A 13,121-nucleotide genomic window follows, 5' to 3' on the forward strand; every position below is an offset into this window, starting at 1 on the left:
GTCAGGCAGCAGTTCCCCAGAGACCAGCCATACATCTTCTGTCAGGCAGTAGTTCCCCAGAGACCAGTCATACATCTTCCGTCAGGAAGCAGTTCCCCAGAGACCAGCCATACATCTACTGTCAGGCAGCAGTTCCCCAGAGACCAGCCATACATCTACTGTCAGGCAGCAGTTCCCCAGAGACCAGCCAGCCATACATCTTCTGTCAGGCAGCAGTTCCCCAGAGACCAGCCATACATCTTCTGTCAGGCAGCAGTTCCCCAGAGAGCAGCCATACATCTTCTGTCAGGCAGCAGTTCCCCAGAGACCAGCCATACATCTACTGTCAGGCAGCAGTTCCCCAGAGACCAGCCATACATCTACTGTCAGGCAGTAGTTCCCCAGAGACCAGCCATACATCTACTGTCAGGCAGTAGTTCCCCAGAGACCAGCCATACATCTACACTCAGGCAGTAGTTCCCCAGAGACCAGCCATACATCTACTGTCAGGCAGCAGTTCCCCAGAGACCAGCCATACATCTACTGTCAGGCAGCAGTTCCCCAGAGAGCAGCCACAAATCTTCTGTCAGGCAGCAGTTCCCCAGGGACCAGCCACACATCTTCCCTCAGGCAGCAGGCAGGCACCACTACCTCCACAGTTCAAATGGAGGTATACTATACGCTATATAGTCTTGCCCCTCAAAGAACACAGAGGGTACAGTATGCATGTCGGTCTCTCTTGGCTCAGAGTAGAGAGATTGACCTCACTAATTCTTTGTGAGAAATATGAATGTGTTGAAAATTCCACATTTTCTGTATTATCAACTTAAGTATAGCTCTCACAGTACTTACTTACCCCACCAAACATGCCACCAGGGGTCTCCAGGTCAAGAACAAATTCAAGAAAATATACAGTTGGGACCAAAAGTTTTGAGAATGACATAATATACATTTTCACAAAGTCTGCTGTATGATGGCAATTTGCAAACACTCCAGAATGTTATGAAGAGTGATCAGATGAATTGCAATTAATTGTGAAGTCCCTCTTTGCCATGCAAATGAACTGAATCCCCCAAAAACATTTCCACTTCATTTCAGCCCTGCCACAAAAGGACCAGCTTACATCATGTCAGTGATTCTCTCGTTAACCTGTCTAGGACTGGGGTTCCCTCGCCAACAGCCAATGAAATTGCAGGGCGCCAAATACAAATCAACAGAAATCTCATAAATCAAATTTCTCAAACATACAAGTATTAGGCACCATTTTAAAGATACAATTCCTGTCAATCCAGCCACAGTGTCAGATTTCAAAAATGCTTTACAGGGAAAGCTCCACAAACGATTATGTTAGGTCACCACCAAGCCACAGAAAAACCCAGCCAGTCACAAAAAGCACAAATAGAGATAAAATTAATCATTAACCTCTGATGATCGTCATCAGATGACACTCATAGGACATCATGTTAACCAATACATGTATGTCTTGTTCGATAAAGTGCATATTTATATCAAATAATCTAATTTTACATTGGCGCGTTTACGTTCAGTAGTTCTAAAACATGCGGTGATTGTGCAGAGAGCCACATGAATTCACAGAAATACTCATTATAAATGTTGATGAAAATTCAATTGTTATGCATGGAACTTTAAATACACTTCTCCTTAATGCAACCGCTGTGTCAGATTCCAAAAATACTTTACGGAAAAAGCATAATCTGAGTACTGCATTCAGAGCCCAAACCAGCGAAAAGATATATCTGCCATGTGGCGCAGTCAACATTAGTCAAAAATAGCATTATAAATATTCACTTACCTTTGATGATCTTCATCAGAATGCACTCCCAGGAATCGCAGTTCCACAATAAATGTTTGTTTTGTTTTCGATAATGTCCATCATTTATGTCCAAATAGCTTCTTTTGTTAAAACTAACTAAGTATAGAACCAATCTTTAGGATGTTTTTATCATAAATGTTCAATAATGTTCCAACCGGAGAATTCCATTGTCTGTAGAAAAGCAATGGAACGACAGATACCTCTCATGTGAACCCGTGCTACGGTGCGGTCGTCAGTTAGGCAGGTTACCTTTGCTTTCTTGGGCACAGGGAGTATGCTGGTCTGCTTGAAACGTGTAGGTGTTACAGACTCGGTCAGGGAGAGTTTGAAAATGTCAGTGAAAGGGCCTCCCGAGTGGCACAGTGGTCTAAGGCTAGAGGCATCACTACAGACTCGGGTTCAATCCCAGGCTGTGTCGCAGCCGGCCGTGACCAGGAGACCGTTGAGGCAGTGTACAATTGGCCCAGCGTCGCCTGGGTCAGGGGAGGACTTCCCAGGATGTCCTTGTCCCATCGCGCACTAGCGATTCCTTTTGGTGGGCCGGGCGCATGTCCTCTGACACATTGGTGAGGCTGGCTTCCGGGTTAAGCGAGCAGTGTGTCAAGAAGCAGGGTTGAGTTTCGGAGGATGCATGGATCTCGACCTTCGCAACTCCTGAGTCTGTACGGGAGTTGCAGTGATGGGACAAGACTGTAACTACCAATTGGATATCATGAAATTGGGGAGAAAATAAAATGTCAGTGAAGACACTTACCAGTTGGTCCGTGCATGCTCTTGAGTACACGTCCTGGTAATCCGTCTGGCCACGCACGTGGCCTTGTGAATATTAACCTGTTCCAAGGTCTTGCTCACATTGGCTAAGGAAGGCGTGATCACACAGTCGTCCGGAACAGCTGATGCTGTCATGCATGCTTCAGTGTTGCTTGCCTCCTAGTGAGCACAAAAAAATATTTAGCCCATCTGGTAGGATGTCTCAAGTTTTAAGGGAGACTGCAATTGGCATGCTGACTGCAAGAATATTCACCAGAGCTGTTTCTAGAAATGTTCATTTCTCTACCATAAGCCGCCTCCAAAATCATTTTAGAGAATACGGCAGTACATCCAACCAGCATCACAACCGCAGACCACGTGTAACCACGCCAGCCCAGGACCTCCACATCCGGCTTCATCACCTGCGGGATCGTTTGAAACCAGTCACCCAGACAGCTGATGAAACTGATGGTTTGCACAACTGAAGAATTTCTGCACGAACTGTCAGAAACCATCTCTGGAAAGCTCATCTGCGTGATCGTCGTGCTCACCAGGTTCTTGACCTGACTGCAGTTCGGTTTTGTAACCGACTTCAGTGGGCAAATGCTCACCTTTGATGACCACTGATATGCTGGAGAAGTGTGCTCTTCACAGATCCCGACATACGGCTGGTGCGTAATGGTGCCGGTGAGGTTAGGGTATGGGCATGCATAAACTTTGGACAACTAATACAAATGCATTTAATCAATGGCCATTTGAATGCAGAGATACCATACCTGAGATCCCGAGGCCCATTGTCTTGCCATTCTTCCTTCACCTCATACAGTTGAAGTCAGAAGTTTACATACACTTAGGTTGGAGTCATTAAAACTCCACAAATTTCTTGTTAACAAACTACAGTATTGGCAAGTCGGTTAGGACATCTACCTTGTGCACGACATAAGTAAGTTTTCCAATAATTGCTTACAGATAGATTATTTCACTTATAATTCACTGTATCACAATTCCAGTGGGTCAGAAGTTTACATACACTAAGTTGACTGTGCCTTTAAACAGCTTGGAAAAATCCAGAAAATGATGTCATGGCTTTAGAAGCTTCTGTAGGGTAATTGACATAATTTGTGTCAATTGTGGATAACTACAAATACTTAGGTGTCTGGTTTGACTGTAAACTCTCCTGCCAGGCTCACATTAAGCATATCCAATCCAAAATTAAATCTAGAATCGGCTTCCTATTTCGCAACAAAGCATCCTTCACTCATGCTGCCAAACATACCCTCGTAAAACTGACCATTCTACTGATCCTCGACTTCGGCGATGTCATTTATAAAATAGTCTCCATCACTCTTCTCAACAAATTGGATGCAGTCTATCACAATGCCATCTGTTTTGTCACCAAAGCCCCATATACTACCCACCACTGCAACCTGTACGCCCTCGTTGGCTGGCCCTCGCTTCATACTTGTCGCCAAACCCACTGGCTCCAGGTCATCTACAAGTCTCTGCTAGGTAAAGCCCCGCCTTATCTCAGCTCACTGGTCACTATAGCAGCACCCACTCGTAGCACTCGCTCCAGCAGGTATATCTCACTGGTCACCCCAAAACCAATTCCTCCTTTGGCCGCCTTTCTTTCCAGTTCTCTGCTGCCAATGACTGGAACGAACTGCAAACATCACTGAAGCTGGAGACTCATATCTCCCTCACTAGTTTTAGGCACCAGCTGTCAAAGCAGCTCACAGATCACTCCACCTGCACATAGCCCACCCAACTACCTCATCCTCATACTGTATTTATTTATTTATCTTGCTCATCGAAAACTTCAACAAGCATTTCTCAACGGCTGGCCATGCCTTCCGCCTGGCTACTCCTACCTCAGCCAACAGCCCCGGCCCCCCCCGCAGCTCCTCGCCCAAGTCTCTCCAGGTTCTCCTTTACCCAAATCCAGATAGCAGATGTTCTGAAAGAGCTGCAAAACCTGGACCCTTATAAATCAGCTGGGCTTGACAATCTGGACCCTCTATTTCTGAAACTATCCGCCGCCATTGTCGCAACCCCTATTACCAGCCTGTTCAACCTCTCTTTCATATCGTCTGAGATCCCCAAGGACTGGAAAGCTGCCGCAGTCATCCCCCTCTTCAAAGGGGGTGACACCCTGGACCCAAACTGTTACAGACCTATATCCATCCTGCCCTGCCTATCTAAGGTCTTCGAAAGCCAAGTCAACAAACATTTACATTACATTTAACATTTAAGTCATTTAGCAGACGCTCTTATCCAGAGCGACTTACAAATTGGTGCATTCACCTTATGACATCCAGTAGAACAGTCACTTTACAATAGTGCATCTAAATCTTAAAGGGGGGGGGGTGAGAAGGATTACTTATCCTATCCAAGGTATTCCTTAAAGAGGTGGGGTTTCAGGTGTCTCCGGAAGGTGGTGATTGACTCCGCTGTCCTGGCGTCGTGAGGGAGTTTGTTCCACCATTGGGGGGCCAGAGCAGCGAACAGTTTTGACTGGGCTGAGCGGGAACTGTACTTCCTCAGTGGTAGGGAGGCGAGCAGGCCAGAGGTGGATGAACGCAGTGCCCTTGTTTGGGTGTAGGGCCTGATCAGAGCCTGGAGGTACTGCGGTGCCGTTCCCCTCACAGCTCCGTAGGCAAGCACCATGGTCTTGTAGCGGATGCGAGCTTCAACTGGAAGCCAGTGGAGAGAGCGGAGGAGCGGGGTGACGTGAGAGAACTTGGGAAGGTTGAACACCAGACGGGCTGCGGCGTTCTGGATGAGTTGTAGGGGTTTAATGGCACAGGCAGGGAGCCCAGCCAACAGCGAGTTGCAGTAATCCAGACGGGAGATGACAAGTGCCTGGATTAGGACCTGCGCCGCTTCCTGTGTGAGGCAGGGTCGTACTCTGCGGATGTTGTAGAGCATGAACCTACAGGAACGGGCCACCGCCTTGATGTTAGTTGAGAATGACAGGGTGTTGTCCAGGATCACACCGAGGTTCTTAGCGCTCTGGGAGGAGGACACAATGGAGTTGTCAACCGTGATGGCGAGATCATGGAACGGGCAGTCCTTCCCCGGGAGGAAGAGCAGCTCCGTCTTGCCGAGGTTCAGCTTGAGGTAGTGATCCGTCATCCACACTGATATGTCTGCCAGACATGCAGAGATGCGATTCGCCACCTGGTCATCAGAAGGGGGAAAGGAGAAGATTAATTGTGTGTCGTCTGCATAGCAATGGTAGGAGAGACCATGTGAGGTTATGCCAGAGCCAAGTGACTTGGTGTATAGCGAGAATAGGAGAGGGTCGAGAACAGAGCCCTGGGGGACACCAGTGGTGAGAGCGCGTGGTGAGGACACAGATTCTCGCCACGCCACCTGGTAGGAGCGACCTGTCAGGTAGGACGCAATCCAAGCGTGGGCCGCGCCGGAGATGCCCAACTCGGAGATGGTGGAGAGGAGGATCTGATGGTTCACAGTATCGAAGGCAGCCGATAGGTCTAGAAGGATGAGAGCAGAGGAGAGAGAGTTAGCTTTAGCAGTGCGGAGCGCCTCCGTGATACAGAGAAGAGCAGTCTCAGTTGAATGACTAGTCTTGAAACCTGACTGATTTGGATCAAGAAGGTCATTCAGAGAGAGATAGCGGGAGAGCTGGCCAAGGACGGCACGTTCAAGAGTTTTGGAGAGAAAAGAAAGAAGGGATACTGGTCTGTAGTTGTTGACATCGGAGGGATCGAGTGTAGGTTTTTTCAGAAGGGGTGCAACTCTCGCTCTCTTGAAGATGGAAGGGACGTAGCCAACGGTCAGGGATGAGTTGATGAGCGAGGTGAGGTAAGGAAGAAGGTCTCCGGAAATGGTCTGGAGAAGGGAGGAGGGGATAGGGTCAAGCGGGCAGGTTGTTGGGCGGCCGGCCGTCACAAGACGCGAGATTTCATCTGGAGAGAGAGGGGAGAAAGAGGTCAGAGCACAGGGTAGGGCAGTGTGAGCAGAACCAGCGGTGCCGTTTGACTTAGCAAACGAGGATCGGTTGTCGTCGACCTTCTTTTCAAAATGGTTGACGAAGTCATCAAACAGGTGACTGACCATCTCGAATCCCACCGTACCTTCTCCGCTATGCAATCCGGTTTCCGAGCCTGTCACGGGTGCACCTCAGCCACACTCAAGGTACTAAACGACATCATAACCGCCATCGATAAAAGACAGTACTGTGCAGCCGTCTTCATCGACCTTGCCAAGGCTTTCGACTCTGTCAATCACCATATTCTTATCGGCAGACTCAGTAGCCTCGGTTTTTCGGATGACTGCCTTGCCTGGTTCACCAATTACTTTGCAGACAGAGTTCAGTGTGTCAAATCGGAGGGCATGTTGTCCGGTCCTCTGGCAGTCTCTATGGGGGTGCCACAGGGTTCAATTCTCGGGTCGACTCTTTTCTCTGTATATATCAATGATGTTGCTCTTGCTGCGGGCGATTCCCTGATCCACCTCTACGCAGACGACACCATTGTATACACTTTCGGCCCGTCATTGGACACTGTGCTATCTAACCTCCAATCGAGATTCAATGCCATTCAACACTCCTTCCGTGGCCTCCAACTGCTCTTAAACGCTAGTAAAACCAAATGCATGCTTTTCAACCGATCGCTGCCTGCACCCGCATGCCCGACTAGCATCACCACACTGGATGGCTCCGACCTTGAATATGTGGACACCTATAAGTACCTAGGTGTCTGGCTAGACTGCAAACTCTCCTTCCAGACCCATATCAAACATCTCCAATCGAAAATCAAATCAAGAATCGGCTTTCTATTCCGCAACAAAGCCTCCTTCACTCACGCTGCCAAGCTTACCCTAGTAAAACTGACTATCCTACCGATCCTCGACTTCGGCGATGTCATCTACAAAATTGCTTCCAACACTCTACTCAGCAAACTGGATGCAGTTTATCACAGTGCCATCCGTTTTGTCACTAAAGCACCTTATACTACCCACCACTGCGACTTGTATGCTCTAGTCGGCTGGCCCTCGCTACATATTCGTCGCCAGACCCACTGGCTTCAGGTCATCTACAAGGCCACGCTAGGCAAAGCTCCGCCTTATCTCAGCTCACTGGTCACGATGGCAACACCCATCCGTAGCACGCGCTCCAGCAGGTGTATCTCATTGATCATCCCTAAAGCCAACACCTCATTCGGCCGCCTTTCGTTCCAGTACTCTGCTGCCTGTGACTGGAACGAATTGCAAAAATCGCTGAAGTTGGAGACTTTTTATCTCCCTCACCAACTTCAAACATAAGCTAGCTGAGCAGCTAACCGATCGCTGCAGCTGTACATAATCTATTGGTAAATAGCACACCCATTTTCACCTACCTCATCCCCACAGTTTTTATTTATTCAATTTTGTGCTCTTTTGCACACCAATATCTCTACCTGTACATGATCATCTGATCATTTATCACTCCAGTGTTAATCTGCAATATTGTAATTATTCGCCTACCTCCTCATGCCTTTTGCACACATTGTATATAGACTCCCCTTTTTTTCTCTGTGTTATTGACTTGTCAATTGTTTACTCCATGTGTAACTCTGTGTTGTCTGTTCACACTGCTAGGCTTTATATTGGCCAGGTCGCAGTTGCAAATGAGAACCTGTTCTCAACTAGCCTACCTGGTTAAATAAAGGTGAAATAACAAATAAATAAATTAATTAATAAATTAATAAATTAATTTGCACCCCAGTATCTCTACTTGCACATTCATCTTCTGCACAACGTTTTTTTTCCTACTGTATGTGTGTAACTCCATGTTGTTGTATGTGTCAAACTGCTCTGCTTTATCTTGGCCAGGTCGCAGTTGCAAATGAGAACTTGTTTTCAACTAGCCTTTTTTATTTCATTTTACCTTTATTTAGCCTACCTGGTTAAATAAAGGTGAAATAAATAAAAAAATATATAAAAAATTGAATGTGTACCGGTGGATGTATTTCAAGGCCTACCTTCAAACTCAGTGCCTCTTTTCTTGACATCATGGGAAAATCAAAAGAAATCAGCCAAGACCTCAGAATAAAAATTGTAGCCCTCCACAAGTCTGGTTCATCCTTGGGAGCAATTTCCAAATGCCTGAAGGTACCAAGTTCATCTGTACAAACAATAGTACGCAACTATAAACACCATGGGACCACAAAGCTGTCATACCGCTCAGGAAGGAGATCATTCTGTCTCCTAGAGATGAACGTACTTTGATGCGAAAAGTGCAAATCAATCCCAGAACAACAACAAAGGACCTTGTGAAGATTCTGGAGGAAACATGTACAAAAGTCCTGTATCGACATAACCTGAAAGGCCGCTCAGCAAGGAAGAAGCCACTGATCCAAAACCGCCATAAAAAAGTCAGACTACAGTTCTCTCTACTATTATTCTGACATTTCACATTCTTAAAATAAAGTGGTGATCTGACCCAAGACAGGTCATTTTTTACTAGGATTAAATGTCAGGAATTGTGAAAAACTGAATTTAAATGTATTTGGCTAAGGTGTATGTAATCTTACGACTTCAACTGTATTTCAGCATAATAATGCACAGCCCTATGTGGAATGAATCTGTACACAATTTCTGTAAGCTGAAAACTCTCTCAGTTCATCCATGGCCTGCTTACTGACCAGACATGTCACCCATTGAGCAAGTTTGGGATGCTCTGGATCGACATTTACAACAGCGATTTCCAGTTCCAATATCCAGTAACTTCACTCAGCCATTGAAGATGAGTGGGACAACATTCTATAGCCAAAATAAACAGCCTGATCAACTCTATGAGAAGGAGATGTGTTGCTCTGCATGAGGTAGGGTAATTGGTGGTCACACCTGATACTGACTGGTTTTCTGAAGCACACCCATAATTATTTTTTAAGGTATCGGTGACCAGAAGATGCATATCTGTATTCCCAGTCATGTGTCTATAGATTAGAGCCTAATGAATGTATTTAAATTGACTGATTTCATTATATGAACTGTAACTCAGTAAAATCTTTGAAGTTGTTGCATTTATATTTTTGTTCAGTGTATATAAAAAAACTACAACTAAAGACAGATGAATTTACAGACACAAAAAAACAATGTAACTAAAGACTAATAATGGGTGTGTGTGTTAGTGTATGTAAGTGTGTGTGTGCGCATCTATCAGTTACACATACATGTCAGTACATACACACAACAAGTAAGTCACATGGCAATACATACACACAACAAGTAAGTCACATGTCAGTACATAAACACAACAAGTAGGTCACATGTCAGTACATACACACAACAAGTAAGTCACATGGCAATACATACACACAACAAGTAAGTCACATGTCAGTACATAAACACAACAAGTCAGTCACATGTCAGTACATACACACAACAAGTTGGTCACATTGTAGTACACACACACAACAAGTAGGTCACATGTCAGTACATAAACACAACAAGTAGGTCACATGTCAGTACATAAGCACAACAAGTAAGTCACATGTCAGTACATAAACACAACAAGTAAGTCACATGTCAGTACATACACACAACAAGTTGGTCACATTGTAGTACACACACACAACAAGTAAGTCACATGTCAGTACATAAACACAACAAGTAGGTCACATGTCAGTACATACACACAACCAGTAAGTCACATGTCAGTACATAAACACAACAACTAAGTCACATGTCAGTACATACACACAAGTAGGTCACATGTCAGTACATACACACAACAAGTAGGTCACATGTCAGTACATACACACAACAAGTAGGTCACATGTCAGTACATACACACAACAAGTAGGTCACATGTCAGTACATACACACAACAAGTAGGTCACATGTCAGTACATACACACAACAAGTAAGCCAAAATATCAATGTTTTGTTCCCCGAGCCACTTAGTTATCACTTTTGCCTTATGGCAAGGTGCTCCATCATGCTGGAAAAGTCATTGTTCGTCACCAAACTGTTCCTGGATGGTTGGGAGAAGCTGCTCTCGGAGGATGTGTTGGTACCATTCTTTATTCATGGTGTTCTTAGACAAAATTGTGAGTGAGCCCACTCCCTTGGCTGAGAAGCAACCCCACACATGAATGGTCTCAGGATGCTTTACTGTTGGCATGACACAGGACTGATGGTAGCGCTCACCTTGTCTTCTCCGGACAATATTTTTTTCCAGATGCCCCAAACAATCAGGAAGGGGATTAATCAGAGAAAATGACTTTACCCCAGTCCTCAGCAGTCCAATCCCTGTACCTTTTGCAGAATATCAGTCTGTCCCTGATGTTTTTCCTGGAGAGAAGTGGCTTCTTTGCTGCCCTTCTTGACACCAGGCCATCCTCCAAAAGTCTTTGCCTCACTGTGCATGCAGCCCCTGTTATCAGTGTTGTATAAAATAAATGATTAAGTATAACAATACTTTTGTGAGGATAGAAATGTGATTTAAGCCTCTAAACGGGCTTTTCATATAATCCTGGGCCCAGTCAGTAACCACGCCCACATGAGCACAAACGTGTCAACAGGATGGAACGCCCCCCAAGGTCAGAGTGCTGAAAAGGACTCCCTGAGAATTTAAACACAGACCAGAGCACGCGAGGACGTTGAAATGGTTAAAACTACAAGATACGAAAGACCCTCTGAAACTCTCGACGAGTGAAGAAGGTGAAAACTAGACCAAAACATACCATGTCTGCAGCTCTGCGTGTAAAGCAGTCTCGGACAATTGACCAAAGACAGGAGGGAAGAACAGATCCCTCTCACCACCAGGTGGTACACCTCTGATGTATCCATTCTAACGAGCACTCTAAGACAAAGAAGCATACAACTAAGAAGGACATTGTAACTCCTGGTGGACAGCCAGAGACTTACATTGAACTACTCGCCATAGACGGATCGAGTGGTTTCAACAGAGAGACGACAGAGAAAGACATCTACGTGTAAATATATGTTGCATATCTAATCCGAATGAGAGGTTGTTAGGGTGTTTATGTTTATGGTGAGCATAGTTTCCAAATGTATGTAGGATAAGTCCACTCACTTTATCTTACCTGCTCTTTATCTTTCCCCATCCTTTTTCCATTGTGTAACAAGCCATCATATCGGGTTAGTCCTCTAGGGACTGTTTTCATTGCGTTATGTCAGTAATCAATAACCTATACCGTGTGTGTGTGTGTGTTTATGTATTTCTGTGTGATTTATTTATTTTCTAACTAAATAATTAAACCAATTTGTGCATCGCTGACTCATCACTTTGTTTCGGGATTGTGCAGATTTACGAAGTAAACAACGTTCAGAATGAGACTGATGAGGTAATAATTAATAATTGACTGTTACTGATGTAAGAGATACAGTATTTATAATATCTTTAGAGTTTAAGTTGGGAGATAGTAACTCGTTCAAGAACTATTCCCGTGGTTGGTGCCCCAAATTCCTAATGAGTTAATTGTTACATGATTAATTTAATCGAGTAATAGTTAAACGTGGTAGGTAATTATTTGATAAATAGCCGTCATCATATTAATGATAGTCACTTCACGACATTTTATTTAGTATATTTTTTCTCAACTCTATTTCTTGAACTGCATTGTGGGTTAAGGGCTTGTAAGTAAGCATTTAATGGTAAGGTCTACAGCTGTTGTATTCAGCGCAAGTGACAAATAACATTTGCTTTGGATCTGTGGCATTGTGTTGTGTGACAAAACTGCACATTTTAGTGTGGCCTTTTATTGTCCCCAGGACAAGGTTCACCTGTGTAATGGTCATGCTGTTTAATCAGCTTCTTGATATGCTACAACTGTCAGGTGGATAAATTATCTTGGCAAAGGAGAAATGCTCACTAAGAGGGATGTAAACACATTTGTGCACAAAATTTGAGAGAAATAAGCTTTTTGTTCGTGTGGGACATTTCTGGTATCTTTTATTTCAGCTCATGAAACATGGGACCAATACTTTACATGTTGCATAGCCCTTACACAGCCTGGAGGTGTGTTGGGCCATTGTCCTGTTGAAAAACAGATGATAGTCCCACTAAGCGCAAAACAGATGGGATGGAGTATCGCTGCAGAATGCTGTGGTAGCCATGCTGGTTAAGTGTGCCTTGAATTCTAAATAAATCACTGACAGTGTCACCAGCAAAGCACCATCTCACCTCCTCCTCCATGCTTCACTGGGAACCACACGTGCAGATATCATCCGTTCACCTACTCTGCGTCTCACAAAGACACAGCAGTTGGAACCAAAAATCTCCAATTTGAACTCATCAAGATTAAAGGACAGATTTCCACTGGTCTAATGGCCACTGCTTGTTTCTTGGCTCATGCAAGTCTCTTCTTATTATTGGTGTCCTTTAGTGGCTTCTTTGCAGCAATTCAACCACAAAGGCCTGATTCACACAGTCTCCTCTGAACTGTTGATGTTGAGATGTTTCTGTTCCGCGAACCCTGTGAAGCATTTATTTGGGCTGCAGTCTGAGGCTGGTAACTCTAATGAACTTATCCTCTGCAGCAGAGATAACTCTGGGTCTTCCTTTCCTGTGGCGGTCCTCATG

General features: G+C 44.9%; 1 protein-coding gene across 3 annotated transcripts in view; it reads left to right on the forward strand.

The window, feature by feature from the left end:
* raver2 (ribonucleoprotein, PTB-binding 2) overlaps window positions 1-13,121 on the forward strand; it is a 151,649-nt gene that overhangs the window by 28,360 nt on the left and 110,168 nt on the right. The gene's annotated exons all lie outside the window — the stretch shown is intronic.

Source organism: Oncorhynchus gorbuscha, linkage group LG15 (assembly GCF_021184085.1).
Source record: "Oncorhynchus gorbuscha isolate QuinsamMale2020 ecotype Even-year linkage group LG15, OgorEven_v1.0, whole genome shotgun sequence".
Classification (NCBI taxonomy): Eukaryota; Metazoa; Chordata; class Actinopteri; order Salmoniformes; family Salmonidae; genus Oncorhynchus; species Oncorhynchus gorbuscha.